The following is a 5471-nucleotide window of genomic DNA, read 5'->3' on the forward strand; positions in this document are numbered from 1 at the left end:
GTAACTTCACTTGTTAGTGAATTTCAGTTTCTGTCCTTAAACTACTCTAGCCTTCTTGCACGTCCTTTTCAACTCGATCTCTCGGCCCGGCCTTTTGTGTCCAGCCTCACGTTCAGTGCTGTGAAAAATCTATTTGCCTCACTTACCGCTTTCTTTTTTCCCATATTTGTCACACTTACATGCTTCGGATCAAAGAACATCAAGGAAATGTTAATATTAGACAAAGATAACCTGGCAAGCCATCCAGGTCCTGAAGCAGCAAAGCAGACCCAAATCATCACACTACCACTTGACCCTTGGTTTGATGTTCTTTTTATCAAATGCTATTAATTATATGTCAATTGTAAACAGGACTCAAGCCTCCAAAAATGTCTTCGTTTTTGATTTTGGCCAAGTTTTTTCATTGGATGCCCTTCCTGATGCAACACTGAGACATGAAAAATGGTCCTGTGCCATATGTTTCTACCCAGAGTTCTTTGCGCCCCAGCTCTTACTTTTCAAGGTCCTGTGTTACTATAGATGTTCTAAAAGTTCTACCATCCTGTGTTACCCAGCCTGAAAAACAACCTGAAAAAGATGTCCTGCAGCTCTGTATTGGCATAGTGATGTGGGTTGACCCAAATAATAGGAGAGATGATGCATGAGCGTTAAACTGGAGGGGGACAGGATACTGGGGCATAAAACTTTGGTAACAAAAATAGACTTTGAAACAGGGCATGCTAATCCTTTTTTTTTTAAACAGCATGTTATAGTTTTGTTTTTTTGAATTATCTTATAAAAATGGCACTTTTATATCCACCCTTTGATGCCTCCATAGACCAGCATAACTGTCATGTATTTGTATCAACACTCACATTTTCTATACCTGGAAAAAGAACATAATTTTCTCCTTGTCTTGCTCTTACAGCAGTATCACTATTGTTCTCGCCACCTACGTGGAACATTGACAGGTGAAAACAACACGTTTCAACACTTCTCTGGGGTAGACTGATTCTGGGAAACGTAGATCACTAAGTGTACAATGCAGCTGAAAGAAGTTCAGCATACCACATTTACACACGATAAGTCCTGGAAAGCATGATGTGGTTTGTGACGATGAATCAGTTAATTTTTTTTTTTCTTTAATGAACCATAATTTGGAAAAACTGCAAAAAAGCAACGTTTCTGCAAGTGTTTGCAGAGTTAATCCCCCAGTTTTCTTGCATCTGCGGTTAAAGGTTTCTGCAAAAATCTAAAGAATACGCCTTGTGTAATCCAGAGCAAATTGACAAATGCAGTTCATCGAGTACAGTCAGATACTTCCTCTTTCACCTCTGTACTGAGAGACATGTCAAACAGAGCAAAGCGAGATGTGTGGTTACTGCAAGAATTCCGATATGACTCAGCAGTACTTTCCAGGAACCGAGCACCTGCCAATTCACAGATACACTTTTCATCGTGCTGTCAGTCCCCCCCCCCCCCTCCACTCACACACACACACAAATGCTCTGATCTTTACGAAAACCTTGTTACAAGACGTTTAAGGAGTGAAGCAGATTTGTGTTTCTTCTGTACAGCTCTCTCTCTGTGCACGTCTGACAGTAATATCAGTGAGAGCAAACTTCATCTGTGTGCCACGTTAGTAAAAGAGTGTAAACTGCTCTTCAGGTCATTAAATCTCCTCAGTTAGCACGCATAGCACTAACATCATACAGCTTCATGCAGCACTGAGTTCACAGAGTTTGGCTAAGTGTGTTTGTGTGTTTGCGAAATCCATTTAGCACCCATTTTAGACTTGATGTATAAAGCCTGAAGTGTCATTAACCCGCATTATGTAAAACAACTTCCATCTTGTAGCGAACTGATTTTTTTTTTTTCAACAACTGTAGAGAACCTCATCTTCCTCTCTAGCTTTTATTGATTTGAGTTGATTTTTATCAACTATAGAAATCTTAATTTGTCACAGGTTTACTGCGTCCTTTTTTTTTCTTCCTTTTAGTCAGATTGACACTATGAGGGGGAAGGGCTAAAGGTTTACCAATCACATTTTCCCAAAGGATGATGTCAGCTGGTTTCACAGGAAGTCTATTGTTGTCCACTCCCTTTTCCCTTTGGTTTTCAAGTCAGACTTTCTCACGCTTCAATATTTAAGGTTTGCTTATTGTGGGGGGGAATAATCGTGCATTTCAGTGTTCCTATATTTGATGGCCTACAGAAGCACGTTGACAAACACTGCCATCTTCCCTTCCTTCTCTATCTACCTATGTTGAGATAAGCCCGGCCTCTCACTTTGTTTTGCATCATTTTACCTTTGCGGTCTCGTTAAAACACCCAAAGGCGTGAAATGATTGCCTTCAATAGCTTTGTGGTATATGCAATCTCCTGGCTGCGCTCGAAATAACCTCCCTGCTGAACTATATGAGCAGCCCATAATATTCCAAGGGAGACCTGTATTGTGTCTGTGGCTCATGTTACAGTGACTTTATCGTGCTCTTGGGTATTTTCTAATTCTTATGATGTCATGCATTTCCTGTAAACTCTACTAGATTATAATGTAGCAAGGAGGAAGCAAGAGTTGAGAGTTTGACTAATTAAACTGCTATAAGTGCAACCAACTATTATGGATGGGCCAGCTCATATTATTATTTGTGTCTTCCCACTTTATGTAATGCATTAATAATGCGAACTGCTGGTTTGGGGAGTGCAGCTGTGATGTAGACTCATAGCTGATGAAAAATGTGCACAAAGCTGCACACTATGAATGCAGATTACAGTGGCTGAAAATTACAATAACATTATGCTTCAGATTGCATGTACCTTTAAGAAAGTTGCAATGCACAGCTTGACAACCTCAACAAACACCATGACATTGCTGTTAGTCCTACCTATGGCGCTTACTGGCTAATGGTGATTCTGGTGTTCATTGGATTAATTTTGTTTTTAACTGAGAAAAAGCTGTTTGAGGCCGCAGTGCCAGCTCAATGGCGGAAAGAATAAAAGGAATGTTAACCCTTCATTAATAGGATTTAAAGTTCTTGAATCAGGAATAAAGCTTGGAGTCCAACAAACAAATTAGCTGCAGCACTGTGCAAAAGTCTTGAGCCACCCCTTATTTCTTTATATTTTGCAAGAAAAATGGGGAATAGGTGGAGCAGTTTATTGAATTATGTGAGAACATCCATGGAATATGAGGAATTTATAAGGTATATAAAGTAAGTACAATTCTAACACGCTTGAGGGTCAATATTTGGTATGGCCACCTTTATCCTCAACACAGCTTAAACTCTCTGAGGCAGCTTTCTTGTCATTTCTTTAAGTATCTTCAGGAATAGTTCTCCAGGCTCCTTGACGGAAATTCAAAGCTCTTCTTTGGATATTGGCTGTCTGTTGTTCTGTTTTCTGTTAAGATGATCATTATTGCTTCAATAATGTTGTGGTCGAGGCTCTGGGGAGGCCAATCCATGACTGATGGCATTCCATTCTTTTGTGCATTTGTTTTTTAATATCCAGATATGTTTTTACAGTGTGTTTGGGATCGTTTTCATGTTGAAAAATGAAGCTGATGCCAATCATATGGTTTCCAGATGGTACTGCAATCTGACAGTACTGTTCTGAGTTTATAATTCTATCAGTTTTGACAAGATGTCCAACACCACTGGCTAAAATGCAGCATCAAACTAAGAGAGCGCCTCCACCGTGTTTCACAAATGTCTATAGAAAGTCACTGTTGTACCTCTACATGACCTCTTCTGTGCTTATTGATGACCATTTTTAATGTTCAAATCTGGAATCATCTCTTCATAAGACATGATGCCACTAATTTTCAGTATTTACCTCAGAGTTTTCTTCACATTTTCTCTCTTTAAGAATGGCTTCTTGGCAGCCACCGCTCCACTGAGACCATTTCTGACAAGGTTTCGATGAACAGTGGATGGATCAACTACAGAGCCAGATCCTGTCTCGGGTCTTTGCTGCTGTGGATAGGTTTTTTTGTTTATTTGTTTGTTTGGGGTTTTGTTTAGTTTTTTTTTTTTTTTGGGGGGGGGGGGGGGGGGGGGTGAACTATTTCTTTTTATGTCCTCTGGTACCACAACTGGTATGGTTTTGCAACAGGATGCTTGTAACTACGGAGCCCCGCAGGGGACATGGGAGAAAAAAAAATTAGGGAGAAGAAAAAATTAAGACGGACTTTTGCGAGATCTCGCAAAAGTATTGCGAGATCCCGAGTTTGTTTTGCGAGATCCCGAGTTTGTTTTGCGAGATCTCGCAAAAGTCCGTCTTAATTTTTTTTTTCTCCCTAATTTTTTTTTTCTCCCTAATTTTTTTTTCTCCCATGTCCCCTGCGGGGCTCCGTAAAAAGAAAATGTGCACCCTTGGAAGCAAAATATAAAGAAATGAGCAGTGCCTCCAGACTTTCAAATTATTGTTTTTTCTTACCATAGGAGAGAAGGTGGGCTAACAAATCTCTACCTTGTACGCTAAAATATGCTAAGCTAACAATTTAATTGCACTAGCTCTTACATAAAATAGCCATCAGTTTTAGCTAACTCCTCACACTCAACAAGGTGTGTTACTAAGATTCTATTTTTTAGTTAACATGTTTAAAAATAGCCCTACATCCTCACCTGAAAATATAGCTAGCATGCAAAGATATATTTTCAGTCAGCTAGTGCCTTGCTGCTAGACGTTTACACCTGTGTACGTTTACAAAGTTACAAACGTTACAAAGTGTACGTTTCTTTACCTACATTACCTTAGAAATATTAGAAAGTAAGTAAATACAGGGCCAGACTCGCTGATACCAAAACACATTTAACCTAAAAACGCAGCTTATTTACGGGTTGTGATTACTTTCCACGATATTTAGTTAATACAACAAAACACACATTCAACCTGTTCATGCATGTTCATAACTGTGACAGAGATAGGTCTCTCTCTTATGCACTTTGGGTAAACTTATGTGGTTTAAATGTACCATAGTGTATGTTTGAGGTTTATTTTTTTCCATTTCCAAAAGAATAATTTACCAGTGGGCTCCATACCCAACTTAGAGGATAGAAAAAGTAATGCCAGCATTGCTATTGATACTATAAATATTTGGATTGATCCGCCCAACTCTAGTAAACATTAAATGTTCATTCAAACTTGCTAGAATTAGTAGTAGTAATATAAAAATAAAACGTTCCAGGTGCTTTAGGATAAATGCTGAAAAACTATAAATTTCACTTGAAATATAGCCTCCCTAGTCAAAACTACTCACTTAATTAGCTAAATTGAGATTAACAGAGTTCAAATTTTGTACTTACAGGAAACATATTATAATAATGCATATCACTGAACGCACTTTTCACGTGTTCTTTTTCAAGCAAAGCATCCTTTTATGTTTAACCGATGCTAAGAGTGACGTTTTTTCCCCTGTTAGTTTTCTATTTTTATGAATGAAGGCGGAGGTCAGTGTGCTTTCGTCATGTTCTCGACTTATCCACTAGGGG

Source organism: Aulonocara sp. 'chitande type north' Nkhata Bay, linkage group LG7 (genome assembly GCF_057382095.1).
Source record: "Aulonocara sp. 'chitande type north' Nkhata Bay isolate Kocher_YH1m ecotype deep benthic linkage group LG7, A_spYH_male_GT1.1, whole genome shotgun sequence".
Taxonomy (NCBI): Eukaryota; Metazoa; Chordata; class Actinopteri; order Cichliformes; family Cichlidae; genus Aulonocara; species Aulonocara sp. 'chitande type north' Nkhata Bay.